Raw genomic sequence first — 15,312 nt, forward strand, 5'->3', positions numbered from 1 at the left:
GCAATATCAGATATGCATCTGTTGGTCACAGATACCTTTAAAATAATAATAATAATAATAATAATAATAATGGAAGTAGTTGCGTGGATCAGAACCAGTCAGCATCTGGTGTGACCACCATTTGTCTCATGCATCGTGACATCTCCTTCGCAGTAGATCGGGCTGTTGATTGTGGCCTGTGGAATGTTGTCCCACTCCTCTTCAATGGCTGTGCGAAGTAGCTGGATATTGTACACGCTGTCGTACACGTTGATACAGAGCATCCCAAACATGCTAAATGGGTGACGTCTGGTGAGTATGCAGGCCATGGAAGAACTGGGACATTTTCAGCTTCCAGGAATTGTGTACAGATCCTTGTGACATGGGGCTGTGCATTATCATGATGAAACGTGAGGTGATGGAGGCGAATGAATAGCATGACAATGGGCCTCAGGATCTCAACTCGCTATTTCTGTGCATTAAAACGGCTATTGATAAAATGCAATTGTGTTCGTTGTCCGTAGCTCATGCCTGCCCCATACCATAACTCCACCATGGGGCACTCTGTTCACAAGGTTGACATCAGCAAACTGCTCACCCCCACGACGCAATACACGCGGTCTGCGGTTCTGACGTACTGTCAAATTCTCTTAAAAGAAGTTGGATGTGGCTTATATTAGAGAAATTAACATTCAATTGTCTGGCAACAGCTCTGGTGAACATTCCTGCAGTCAGCATGCCGAATACACGCTCCCTCAAAACATGAGACATCTGTGGCATTGGGACACTGCACATTTTAGAGTGGTCTTTTGTCCCTGGGCACAAGGTGCACCTGTGTAATGATCATGCTGCTTAATCAGCTTCTTGATAGGCCACACCTGTCAGGTGGATGGATTATCTTGAAATGCTCACTAACAGGGATGTAAACAAATCTGTGCACAACATTTGATAGAAAATAGCTTTTTGAGCGTATGGAACATTTCTGGGATCTTTTATTTCAGCTCATGAAACGTGACCAAATCTTTTAGATTTTTTGTTCAGTGTAGTTACCTGATTGGCTGGACAGGGTAAAGCAGATCGTTCAGGGCCAATCACACGGAAAGGCATCAGGCTGCAACTATACTGACAACAGCTTAACTGGCTTCCTTTTGATTCCACACACACACACACACACACCCCCCACACACACACACACCCCACACACACACATATACACCCCCCCACACACACACACACACACCCATGAGGTAAACGATCACAGAGTAATATGAGGGAACTCTCTTGACGGTGATAATTACTTTCCGTTTAGGATGATGTGGGGGGAGAGACCAACCAAGAAGAACCCCCCCCCCTAGACGATTCCCAAGGCCCAACCACCAGGTTCCCCAACTCATCTGCATTAACAGAGACCAACTGTTTTTCACCACCTGTCTGTCAAAATGGGTCTGTGGTTCTCTTTCCACCACCTGGGGTGCAATTAGAGAAGAGAAGGGGTGTGAGGTGGATTTACCACAGCCCCCAGTCTGCTACAATACTAGATGCTAGAAAGAATACAAACATCCATGTGATCCTCGAGTGCAGCAGTTGGTTCCTAACAATGGTCTTCTTCCTCCCGGGCGCCCAGGCTATAAATAGACTGTTATTTTCTCTCTTCCCGCTCGCCCCCCCCCCCCACCGTTACTGGTGGAAAGGCAAAGGGTTAACACACACACACCTCCATCTATCAGATCTATACTGGCCGGCTGCTTCTGACAGCAAAGCATGGCAAACACTGTTCCTAGATCAGCTCTTATGGTAAAAGGCTCACATCTGTACCTTTTCTTTCTGGGGAGAATATGTTCTGGAGTCAGTTCTGGCTAAGAGGAGGAGATGAGAGGGAACTATAAGCTAGGGAGAATCTGTTCTGGAGTCAGTACTGGCTAAGAGGAGGAGATGAGAGGGAACTATATGCTAGGGAGAATCTGTTCTGGAGTCAGTACTGGCTAAGAGGAGGAGATGAGAGGGAACTATATGCTAGGGAGAATCTGTTCTGGAGTCAGTACTGGCTAAGAGGAGGAGATGAGAGGGAACTATATGCTAGGGAGAATCTGTTCTGGAGTCAGTACTGGCTAAGAGGAGGAGATGAGAGGGAACTATATGCTAGGGAGAATCTGTTCTGGAGTCAGTACTGGCTAAGAGGAGGAGATGAGAGGGAACTATATGCTAGGGAGAATCTGTTCTGGAGTCAGTACTGGCTAAGAGGAGGAGATGAGAGTTCTAGTTCTTCAGTGGAGCAAAGACCAGCTGGAGTCTATGAGCTAGTCAGTGGCATCATCCCATTGTTTTATACATTACAATACACACACGCTCACACAGACACAGACACACGAGATCTGGTACTAATCACTCACAGAAAGGAGCCAAACGGTTTAGAGCCTCTCACTGTCACCCACGGCAACAGACCGCTCCGTTCAGCTCCACCACGGTAACAGACCGCTCCGTTCAGCTCCACCACGGTAACAGACCGCTCCGTTCAGCTCCATCACGGTAACAGACCGCTCCGTTCAGCTCCATCACGGTAACAGACCGCTCCGTTCAGCTCCACCACGGTAACAGACCGCTCCGTTCAGCTCCATCACGGTAACAGACCGCTCCGTTCAGCTCCATCACGGTAACAGACCGCTCCGTTCAGCTCCATCACGGTAACAGACCGCTCCGTTCAGCTCCATCACGGTAACAGACCGCTCCGTTCAGCTCCATCACGGTAACAGACCGCTCCGTTCAGCTCCATCACGGCAACAGACCGCTCCGTTCAGCTCCATCACGGTAACAGACCGCTCCATTCAGCTCCACCACGGTAACAGACCGCTCCGTTCAGCTCCACCACGGTAACAGACCGCTCCGTTCAGCTCCATCACGGTAACAGACCGCTCCGTTCAGCTCCATCACGTAACAGACCGCTCCGTTCAGCTCCATCACGGTAACAGACCGCTCCGTTCAGCTCCACCACGGTAACAGACCGCTCCGTTCAGCTCCACCACGGTAACAGACCGCTCCGTTCAGCTCCATCACAGTAACAGACCGCTCCGTTCAGCTCCACCACGGTAACAGACCGCTCCCTTTCAGCTCCATCACGGTAACAGACCGCTCCGTTCAGCTCCATCACGGTAACAGACCGCTCCGTTCAGCTCCACCACGGTAACAGACCGCTCCGTTCAGCTCCACCACGGTAACAGACCGCTCCGTTCAGCTCCATCACGGTAACAGACCGCCCGTTCAGCTCCACCACGGTAACAGACCGCTCCGTTCAGCTCCACCACGGTAACAGACCGCTCCGTTCAGCTCCACCACGGTAACAGACCGCTCCGTTCAGCTCCACCACGGTAACAGACCGCTCCGTTCAGCTCCACCACGGTAACAGACCGCTCCGTTCAGCTCCACCACGGTAACAGACCGCTCCGTTCAGCTCCATCACGGTAACAGACCGCTCCGTTCAGCTCCATCACGGTAACAGACCGCTCCGTTCAGCTCCATCACGGTAACAGACCGCTCCGTTCAGCTCCATCACGGTAACAGACCGCTCCGTTCAGCTCCACCACGGTAACAGACCGCTCCGTTCAGCTCCACCACGGTAACAGACCGCTCCGTTCAGCTCCACCACGGTAACAGACCGCTCCGTTCAGCTCCATCACGGTAACAGACCGCTCCGTTCAGCTCCATCACGGTAACAGACCGCTCCGTTCAGCTCCACCACGGTAACAGACCGCTCCGTTCAGCTCCATCACGGTAACAGACCGCTCCGTTCAGCTCCATCACGGTAACAGACCGCTCCGTTCAGCTCCACCACGGTAACAGACCGCTCCGTTCAGCTCCACCACGGTAACAGACCGCTCCGTTCAGCTCCACCACGGTAACAGACCGCTCCGTTCAGCTCCATCACGGTAACAGACCGCTCCGTTCAGCTCCATCACGGTAACAGACCGCTCCGTTCAGCTCCATCACGGTAACAGACCGCTCCGTTCAGCTCCATCACGGTAACAGACCGCTCCGCCAGCTCCATCACGGTAACAGACCGCTCCGTTCAGCTCCATCACGGTAACAGACCGCTCCGTTCAGCTCCATCACGGTAACAGACCGCTCCGTTCAGCTCCATCACGGTAACAGACCGCTCCGTTCAGCTCCACCAGTGGTAACAGACCGCTCCGTTCAGCTCCATCATGGTAACAGACCGCTCCGTTCAGCTCCATCACGGTAACAGACCGCTCCGGGGGCTCCATCACGGTAACAGACCGCTCCGTTCAGCTCCATCACGGTAACAGACCGCTCCGTTCAGCTCCATCACGGTAACAGACCGCTCCGTTCAGCTCCATCACGGTAACAGACCGCTCCGTTCAGCTCCACCACGGTAACAGACCGCTCCGTTCAGCTCCACCACGGTAACAGACCGCTCCGTTCAGCTCCATCACGGTAACAGACCGCTCCGTTCGGCTCCATCACGGTAACAGGTAACCATGGATGCCATACCAACCCCCAACAACTGAACCTTCCAGACAAATCGACTTCCCTTTCCCCAACAGCCATAATGAGCCTTTATTGTCCCTATACTGAGAGACCTGTGCAGCCATCCTCTCTACTCTACACAGTAGCAATTAACACATTCCAGAGCTCTAGCTGCAAACAAAACACACACACACACACACACACACACACACACACACACACACACACTTAAACACACACACACACACACACACACACACACACACACACACATCACAAGCATGCTTCCTGGTATTAGTTCAGAGTGGTGGCTGTTCCCAGCCTGGCAGCCATCACTGCTTTGACCAGGTGATGTACGGAGAACACATTAAAGAGGATGGGGGGTTGTGTGTAGTGAGGGGGGTCATGTGTGCATACATTGTAGTGATGGGTGGTTGTGTGTAGTGAGGGGGTTGAGGGATACCAACTGTGTATTGACTAGTGAGAAGATTGTGATGGTTCACATTTGTTTCAGATGTGGTGTGTGTGTGTGTGCCATCTTGTTTGACCAGATGTGTGTGTGTGCCATCTTGTGTGACCAGATGTGTGTGTGTGTGTGTGTGTGTGTGTGTGTGTGTGTGTGGTCACAGCCTTCTGGGGTCTGCATGGTGTGTCATGAAAATATCCATGTTGATGAAAACAAAACACACGAAGTTGTGTAACGCCAACGTTGTGCATTCCAATAAAAATTCCCCCTTGGCCCTTAAAGAGCTGAGTTAAGGTACTTTCAGAGGCCTCTTAAACCTGTTCACACATCTGCCACCTTCTCAGGGCTCTGTTGTGGTAGGTGTGGCGGCCATCTTGTTTGACCAGATGTGGCGGGGGGCAGCCATCTTAATATATGCCATTTAGCAGACGCTTTTATCCAAAGCGACTTACAGTCATGTGTGCATACATTCTACGTATGGGTGGTCCCGGGAATAGAACCCACTACCCTGACGTTACAAGCGCCATGCTCTACCAACTGAGCTACAGAAGGACCACATCTTGTTTGACCAGATGTGGCGGGGGGCAGCCATCTTGTTTGACCAGATGTGGCGGGGGGCAGCCATCTTGTTTGACCAGATGTGGCGGGGGGCAGCCATCTTGTTTGACCAGATGTGGCGGGGGGCAGCCATCTTGTTTGACCAGATGTGGCGGGGGGCAGCCATCTTGTTTGACCAGATGTGGCGGGGGGCAGCCATCTTGTTTGACCAGATGTGGTGGGGGGGGCAGAGCCATCTTGTTTGACCAGATGTGGCGGGGGCAGCCATCTTGTTTGACCAGATGTGACCAGGTGGGGGCAGCCATCTTGTTTGACCAGATGTGGATGTGGTGGGGGCAGCCATCTTGTTTGACCAGATGTGGTGGGGGCAGCCATCTTGTTTGACCAGATGTGGCGGGGGGCAGCCATCTTGTTTGACCAGATGTGGCGGGGGCAGCCATCTTGTTTGACCAGATGTGGTGGGGGGCAGCCATCTTGTTTGACCAGAGAGTTTAGAGACATTTCAGGAATCGTACTCTATGTGTTTTCAACAATCCGCACTGAGGAAGGCTATATGAGTCTACAAGACCCTGAATCCACAAAAACAAAAGGACACCTCTGTATTTCAATACAAACATCTCCCCTCCTACTCATGACTTTCAAAGAAACATTCAAAGGAGAAAGTCTCAGAAATATTTATTATTCATGGAATGCTCATCAAATTTGAAATAGTCCTACATTATTTCCCAAGAATATGGTGATTAAAATCATGTATAATGTATGCATGCCACATTGATATCCATAATGAACACAGAGGCATGACTCCCTGGCAGAGGATGATGGTGTTGGTGATGAAGAGTTTAGAGTTCGACAAACATGAATGTGGCCTATTTAATGAGCAGAGCCGCGCGGGTCCTCAGTTGCTACATTAACCAGTCTTTACAGAGGGGAGCTGGGGTAACTGGAGGCCAACAACGTGTACTGATAAGACTCAGGACATTACAGGCCTTCAACAGGAGAACAGGCTGCTGCACAGACTGGAGAGGGGAGGGAGAGGAGCGAGAGGGGGAGGGAGAGAGGGAGGGAGAGGAGCGAGAGGGGGAGGAAGGGAGGGCATGGGTAGAGTGAGGGATGGAGAGAGGGAGGGAGGGGAGTGAATTGAATTGAGTGAGGGAGGGGAGTGGGTCGAGTGAGGGAGAGGAGAGAGGGAGGGAAGAAAGAGAGTGAATTGAATTGAGGGAGGGAGGGAGAGGAGAGAGGGTGGGAGTGGGTAGAGTGAGGGAGAGGAGAGAGGGAGGGAGTGGGTAGAGTAGAGAGGGAGGGAGTGGGTAGAGTAGAGGGAGGGTGTGGGTAGAGTGAGGGAGAGGAGAGAGGGAGGGAGTGGGTAGAGTAGAGAGGGAGGGAGTGGGTTGAGTGAGGGAGGTGTGTGTGTAGAGTGAGGGATAGAGGAGAGAGATTGAATTGAGTGAGGGAGAGGAGAGCAGGAGGGAGTGGGTAGAGTGAGAGAGAGAAGAGAGAAGGGGAGGGAGAGGGAGCTGGGATAGGGTAGAGAGAGGCAGGGCGAAGATAAAGAGTGGGGGATGGGAGAGAGAGGGACAGCCAGAGAGGGGGAGGGGTGGGAGAGAAAGAGAGAGGCACATCCAGAGAGGGGGGAGGACAAGGCAGCTAGAGATAAACAGAGTGAGAGAGTGAGAGATGGAGGGAAACAGAGCCAGCGATAATCAGGGAATGTAAGAGTGAGTGAGAGAGAGAGAAAGAGAGAGAGCGAGAGAGAACACTAATGATAGACAGAGGGAGAGAGATTGGGGGAGGGGTGGGCAAGATAACTAGCAATAAACAGAGAGGGGTGGGGTTAAGGGAGGGGGGCAAGAGAGCTGAATGATAGACAGAGAGAAATGAATATAACTATAGATGAACAGAGAGGGGTAGAGAGAGGGAAGAGAGGCAAAGAGCTAGAGATGAAAAGAGAGAGGGGGAAGAGAGGCAAAGAGCTAGAGATGAACAGAGAGAGGGGGAAGAGAGAGGCATAGAGCTAGAGATGAACAGAGAGAGGGGGAAGAGAGGCAAAGAGAGGCATAGAGCTAGAGATGAACAGAGAGAGGGGGAAGAGAGAGGCATAGAGCTAGAGATGAAGAGAAGAGAGAGGGGAAGAGAGAGGCATAGAGCTAGAGATGAACAGAGAGAGGGGAAGAGAGAGGCATAGAGCTAGAGATGAACAGAGAGAGGGGAAGAGAGAGGCATAGAGCTAGAGATGAACAGAGAGAGGGGGAAGAGAGGCATAGAGCTAGAGATGAACAGAGAGGGGGGAGAGAGAGGCATAGAGCTAGAGATGAACAGAGAGAGGGGGAAGAGAGGCATAGAGCTAGAGATGAACAGAGAGAGGGGGAAGAGAGAGGCATAGAGCTAGAGATGAACAGAGAGAGGGGAAGAGAGAGGCATAGAGCTAGAGATGAACAGAGCATAGAGGGGAAGAGAGAGGCATAGAGCTAGAGATAGAGCTAGAGATGAACAGAGAGAGGGGAAGAGAGAGGCATAGAGCTAGAGATGAACAGAGAGAGGGGAAGAGAGGGGCATAGAGCTAGAGATGAACAGAGAGAGGGGAAGAGAGGCATAGAGCTAGAGATGAACAGAGAGGGGGGAAGAGAGGCATAGAGCTAGAGATGAACAGAGAGAGGGGAAAGAGAGGCATAGAGCTAGAGATGAACAGAGAGAGGGGGAAGAGAGAGGCATAGAGCTAGAGATGAACAGAGAGAGGGGGAAGAGAGAGGCATAGAGCTAGAGATGAACAGAGAGAGGGGAAGAGAGAGGCATAGAGCTAGAGATGAACAGAGAGAGGGGGAAGAGAGAGGCATAGAGCTAGAGATGAACAGAGAGAGGGGAAGAGAGAGGCATAGAGCAGAGAGAGATGAAGAGAGAGAGAGGGAAGAACAGAGAGGCATAGAGCTAGAGATGAACAGAGAGAGGGGGAAGAGAGGCATAGAGCTAGAGATGAACAGAGAGAGGGGGAAGAGAGAGGCATAGAGCTAGAGATAGAGCATAGAGATAGAGATGAACAGAGAGGGGAAAGAGAGGCATAGAGCTAGAGATGAAGAGAGAGAGGGGAAGAGAGGCATAGAGCTAGAGATGAACAGAGAGAGGGGGAAGAGAGGCATAGAGCTAGAGATGAACAGAGAGAGGGGGAAGAGAGAGGCATAGAGCTAGAGATGAACAGAGAGAGGGGAAGAGAGGCATAGAGCTAGAGATGAACAGAGAGAGGGGGAAGAGAGAGGCATAGAGCTAGAGATGAACAGAGAGAGGGGGAAGAGAGGCATAGAGCTAGAGATGAACAGAGAGAGGGGGAAGAGAGAGGCATAGAGCTAGAGATGAACAGAGAGAGGGGGAAGAGAGGCATAGAGCTAGAGATGAACAGAGAGAGGGGGAAGAGAGAGGCATAGAGCTAGAGATGAACAGAGAGGGGGAAGAGAGAGGCATAGAGCTAGAGATGAACAGAGAGGGGGAAGAGAGAGGCATAGAGCTAGAGATGAACAGAGAGAGGGGAAGAGAGAGGCATAGAGCTAGAGATGAACAGAGAGAGGGGGAAGAGAGAGGCATAGAGCTAGAGATGAACAGAGAGAGGGGGAAGAGAGAGGCATAGAGCTAGAGATGAACAGAGAGAGGGGGAAGAGAGAGGCATAGAGCTAGAGATGAAAGAGAGAGAGGGGGAAGAGAGAGGCATAGAGCTAGAGATGAACAGAGAGAGGGGGAAGAGAGAGGCATAGAGCTAGAGATGAACAGAGAGAGAGGGGGAAGAGCTATAGATAAACAGAGAGGGGCATAGAGCTAGAGATAAACAGAGAGGCATAGAGCTAGAGATAAACAGAGAGAGGGTCAGAGAGAGGGAATAGAGGAATAGAGCTATAAACAGAGAGAGGGGGAAGAGAGAGAGGGGAAGAGCTATAGATAAACAGAGAGAGGGGGAAGAGAGAGAGGGAAGAGAGGAATAGAGCTATAGATAAACAGAGAGGAGGAAGAGAGAGAGGGGAAGAGCTATAGATAAACAGAGAGAGGGGGAAGAGAGAGAGGGAAGAGAGGAATAGAGCTATAGATAAACAGAGAGGAGGAAGAGAGAGAGGGGAAGAGCTATAGATAAACAGAGAGAGGGGGAAGAGAGAGAGGGGACGAGCTATAGATAAACAGAGAGAGGCATAGAGCTAGAGATAAACAGAGAGGGGGAAGAGAGAGAGGGGAAGAGCTATAGATAAACAGAGAGATGGGGAAGAGAGAGAGGGGAAGAGCTATAGATAAACAGAGAGAGGGGGAAGGGAGAGAGGGGAAGAGCTATAGATAAACAGAGAGAGGGGGAAGAGAGAGAGGGAAGAGAGGAATAGAGCTATAGATAAACAGAGAGGAGGAAGAGAGAGAGGGGAAGAGCTATAGATAAACAGAGAGAGGGGGAAGGGAGAGGTATAGAGCTATAGATAAACAGAGAGAGGGGGAAGGGAGAGAGGGAAGAGAGAGGAATAGAGCTATAGATAAACAGAGAGAGGGGGAAGAGAGAGAGGGAAGAGACAAATAGAGCTATAGATAAACAGAGAGAGGGGGAAGGGAGAGGTATAGAGCTATAGATAAACAGAGAGAGGGGGAAGGGAGAGGTATAGAGCTATAAATAAACAGAGAGAGCGGGAAGAGAGAGAGCGGGAAGAGAGAGAGGGGGAACAGAGAGAGGGGAATAAACAGAGAGAGAGGGGGAAAGAGAGAGGGGGAAGAGAGAGGGGGAAGGAGAGGTATAGAGCTATAGATAAACAGAGAGAGGGGAAGGAGAGGTATAGAGCTATAAATAAACAGAGAGGGGAAGAGAGAGAGCGGGAAGAGAGAGAGGGGAACAGAGAGAGGGGGAATAAACAGAGAGAGAGGGGGAAGAGAGAGAGGGGGAAGAGAGAGAGGGGAAGAGAGAGAGGGAAAAGAGAGAGGGGGGAAGAGAGAGAGGAGAGAGAGAGAGAGAGAGGGAGGGGGAGAGAGAGAGAGAGGGGGAAAGAGAGAGGGGGAAAAGAGAGAGAGGGGGAAAGAGAGAGGGGGAAAGAGAGAGGGGAAGAGAGAGGGAAAAGAGAGAGGGGGAAGAGAGAGGAGGGGAGAGAGAGAGAGAGAGAGAGGGGGGGAAGAGAGAGAGGGGGAAAGAGAGAGGGGAAGAGAGAGGGAAGAGAGAGAGAGGGGGAACAGAGAGAGGGGGAACAGAGAGAGGGGGAACAGACAGAGAGAGGGGGAACAGACAGAGAGAGGGGGAATAAACAGAGTGAGGGGAAGATAGGAATAGAGCTATAAATAAACAGAGAGAGGGAAGAGAGGAGGAAGAGAGGAATAGAGCTATAAATAAACAGAGGGGGAAGAGAGAGGAGGAAGAGAGGAATAGAGCTATAAATAAACAGAGAGAGGGGGAAGAGAGGAATAGAGCTATAAAAAAAGAGAGAGGGAAGAGAGAGAGAGGGAAGAGAGAGGTAAGAGAGAGAGGGGGGAGAGAGAGGGGGAAGAGAGAGAGAGAGGGGAGAGAGGGGGAAGAGAGGGGAGAGAGAGAGAGAGAGAGAGAGAGAGAGAGAGAGAGAGAGAGAGAGAGAGAGAGAGAGAGAGGAAGAGAGAGAGAGAGAGAGAGAGGGAGAGAGAGGGAAGAGAGAGGGAAGAGAGAGAGGGGAAGAGAGAGGAATAGAGCTAGAGATGAAAAGAGAAAGAGAGGAATATAACTATAGATAAACAGAGAGAGAGAGAGGCTCCCCTCGGTCCATCTGGGAAGGCAAATGAATTAATCAAGCTGCTTCATTACTGTCCTGCCATTATTATTAGGATAAAGAGGGTCATCTCCTCCAAAACTATGGCTGTGGATAATTCATTACCACACCGTGCAGGGAAGGCATCAGGTCTTCAATGACTGAAAGCAGCTCCATTCTCTACCTCGGGCTGTTCTCTCTGCCTGGGGGACACGTGTGATTGAAATGCATTATTTATTTGAATGGGTCACTGTTTTTTTACGAGGTTTGGTAAGAGTTTCTGTGGAGGAGCGTGTGTGTGTGTGTGTGTGTGTGTGTGTGTGTGTGTGTGTGTGTGTGTGTATATGTGCCTAACAGTCACATGATGGGGGACGTGTTTTGTAGGCACAGGTGTATGGCTGTAGGATTTCATCACACAACACAGCACGTCAAAACGAGAGCGATGGAGAGAGGAGAGATGTGGCGAGAGGACAGTGTTGTGGGCAGTGTGTTTGTACATGCAACCGGAGGCAAATGAATCACAATCCGGTATCCTCCTCCATCAAAATGCTAATGTAGGAAAATGTAGACATTTCCATATATTTGCAGGGAAGTTGGTGCAGGTTGAAAGGGGAGGTGTTTTATCATACAAGGTGCAGTGGGGTGTGATGCAGCATTTGCATATCTAATAGAACGGGACATTTCAAAATAAAGAGCAGTGTTGAGATGCAACTGTACACGTTATTATAGATAGATTACTTAGAAAGACAGAGGATGCACAGCCTAAGAGGCCTACAAATATTTCTGTATGGCTCCGTTTTTTATTTTTTTATTTCACCTTTATTTAACCAGGTAGGCTAGTTGAGAACAAGTTCTCATTTGCAACTGCGACCTGGCCAAGATAAAGCATAGCAGTGTGAACAGACAACACAGTTTTACACGTATGGCTCCATATGGTCCCGTATGGCCCAGTATGGTCCCGTATGGCTCCGTATGGCTCCGTATGGTCCCGTATGGCCCAGTATGGCTCCGTATGGTCCCGTATGGCCCGTATGGTCCCGTATGGCCCAGTATGGTCCCGTATGGCTCCGTATGGTTTTTTTATTTTTTATTTCACCTTTATTTAACCAGGTAGGCTAGTTGAGAACAAGTTCTCATTTGCAACTGCGACCTGGCCAAGATAAAGCATAGCAGTGTGAACAGACAACACCACGTATGGCCCGTATGGTCCTGTATGGCCCGTATGGCTCCGTATGGCCCGTATGGCTCCGTATGGTCACGTATGGTCACGTATGGCCCGTATGGTCCCGTATGGTCCCGTATGGCCCGTATGGCCCGTATGGCCCGTATGGCCCAGTATGGCTCCGTATGGGTCCCGTATGGTCCCATATGGTCCCGTATGGCCCGTATGGTCCCGTATGGCTCCGTATGGTCCCGTATGGTCCCGTATGGCCCGTATGGCTCCGTATGGCCCGTATGGTCCCGTATGGCTCCGTATGGTCCCGTATGGGTCCCGTATGGCCCCGTATGGCTCCGTATGGCCCGTATGGTCCCGTATGGCTCCGTATGGCCCCGTATGGCTCCGTATGGTCACGTATGGCCCAGTATGGTCCCGTATGGCCCAGTATGGCTCCGTATGGCTCCGTATGGCCCAGTATGGTCCCGTATGGCTCCGTATGGTCCGTATGGTCCCGTATGGTCCCGTATGGCTCCGTATGGTCCCGTATGGCCCGTATGGCTCCGTATGGTCCCGTATGGCTCCGTATGGTCCCGTATGGCCCTGTATGGTTCCGTATGGTCCCGTATGGCTCCGTATGGCCCCGTATGGCTCCGTATGGTCCCGTATGGTCCCGTATGGCCCGTATGGTCCCGTATGGCCCGTATGGCCCGTATGGCCCCGTATGGCTCCGTATGGTCCCGTATGGTCCCGTATGGTCCCGTATGGCTCCGTATGGTCCCGTATGGCTCCGTATGGTCCCGTATGGTCCCGTATGGCCCGTATGGCTCCGTATGGCCCCGTATGGTCCCGTATGGCTCCGTATGGCTCCGTATGGTCCCGTATGGCCCGTATGGCCCAGTATGGTCCCGTATGGCTCCGTATGGCCCGTATGGCTCCCGTATGGCCCCGTATGGTCCCGTATGGCCCGTATGGCCCCGTATGGCTCCGTATGGCCCAGTATGGCCCGTATGGCTCCGTATGGCCCGTATGGTCCCGTATGGCCCGTATGGCCCGTATGGTCCCGTATGGCCCCGTATGGCTCCGTATGGTCCCGTATGGCCCTGTATGGTTCCATATGGTACCGTATGGCTTTGTATGGTCTCGTATGGCCCCGTATGGTCTCGTATGGCTCCGTATGGTCCCGCATGGCCCAGTATGATCCCGTATGGCTCTGTATGGCTCCGTATGGCCCCGTATGGTCTCGTATGGCTCCGTATGGTCCCGCATGGCTCTGTATGGCCCAGTATGATCCCGTATGGTCTGTATGGTCCCGTATGGCTCCGTATGGCCTCGTATGGTCTCGTATGGCCCCCAGTTGGTAGAGCATGAATCATTATTATATTAACGTGGAACTGACACCGTTTTAGCAACAATGAATTATTGTTAAAATATGTTCATATACGCCCCCAGTAAGAATATGATGCCTGCTTCTAAATGGACTGATAAGCACATAGATATGATCATTTTCAGATGTTCCCACTTCATTAGCATTTGTGAAAATGCTACAGTAATATATAGAGGGAAAACAGCTGTGCATTTGAACAATTAACACTGCAGTAAATAAAACCTATTGTCCAGACGACACAGACAGGAGCACCATAGCCAATCAGTGATACAGTAGGCCTTTATGCAAATAAGCCATTTGCCACACAGGCCTGCTGCCATCATTCACGTTGAACTGGACTGTGTGTTTACAGGCAGTAGGGCCTGCCATCATTCACTTTGAACTGGACTGTGTGTTTACAGACAGTAGGGCCTGACATCATTGTTGAACTAGACTGTGTGTTTACTCAGTAGGGCCTGCCATCATTCCGTTGAACTGGACTGTGTGTTTACAGCATGCCTGCCATCATTCATATTGAACTGGACTGTGTGTTTACAGACAGGGCCTGTCATCATTAGTTGAACAATGTGTGTTTACAAAGGGCCTGCCATCATTCACTTTGAACTGGACTGTGTGTTTACAGGCAGTAGGGCCTGCCATCATTCACTTTGAACTGTACTGTGTGTTTACAGGCAGTAGGGCCTGACATCATTCACTTTGAGCTAGACTGTGTGTTTACAGGCAGTAGGGACTGCCATCATTCACGTTGAACTGGACTGATGTTTTAGGGCCTGCCATCATTCATTGAACTAGACATTTGTAGGGCCTGCCATCAAAACTGGACTGTGTGTTTACAGGCAGTAGGGCCTGCCATCATTCACGTTGAACTGGAAAACAGGGCCTGCCATCATTCACTTTGAACTGGACTGTGTGTTTAACACTGCCATCAACGTTGAACTAGACTATGTGTTTACAGGCAGTAGGACCTGACATCATTCACTTTGAACTGGACTGTGTGTTTACAGGCAGTAGGGCCTGACATCATTCACGTTGAACTAGACTGTGTGTTTACAGGCAGTAGGGCCTGACATCATTCACTTTGAACTGGACTGTGTGTTTACAGGCAGTAGGGCCTGACATCATTCACTTTGAACTGGACTGTGTGTTTACAGGCAGTAGGGCCTGCCATCATTCACGTTGAACTAGACTGTGTGTTTACAGGCAGTAGGGCCTGACATCATTCACGTTGAACTGGACTGTGTGTTTACAGGCAGTAGGGCCTGACATCATTCACGTTGAACTGGACTGTGTGTTTACAGACAGTAGGGCCTGCCATCATTCACTTTGAACTGGACTGTGTGTTTACAGACAGTAGGGCCTGCCATCATTCACTTTGAACTGGACTGTGTGTTTACAGACAGTAGGGCCTGACATCATTCACATTGAACTGGACTGTGTGTTTACAGACAGTAGGGCCTGCCATCATTCACATTGAACTGGACTGTGTGTTTACAGGCAGTAGCAACAGCGTGACTTTGGATCATTAGAAAGCATTCGCCAAAATCCATTACATTACAAATCTTACATTTGGGAA

The 15,312-nt window shown here is 50.8% G+C and overlaps 1 protein-coding gene across 1 annotated transcript in view; it reads right to left on the minus strand.

Annotated features, from left to right (window-relative positions):
* Window positions 1-15,312, minus strand: part of LOC127920184 (E3 SUMO-protein ligase PIAS1-like) — a 102,161-nt gene that overhangs the window by 27,667 nt on the left and 59,182 nt on the right. The gene's annotated exons all lie outside the window — the stretch shown is intronic.

The sequence above is a fragment of the Oncorhynchus keta genome, unplaced genomic scaffold (genome assembly GCF_023373465.1).
Source record: "Oncorhynchus keta strain PuntledgeMale-10-30-2019 unplaced genomic scaffold, Oket_V2 Un_contig_1856_pilon_pilon, whole genome shotgun sequence".
Lineage (NCBI taxonomy): Eukaryota > Metazoa > Chordata > Actinopteri > Salmoniformes > Salmonidae > Oncorhynchus > Oncorhynchus keta.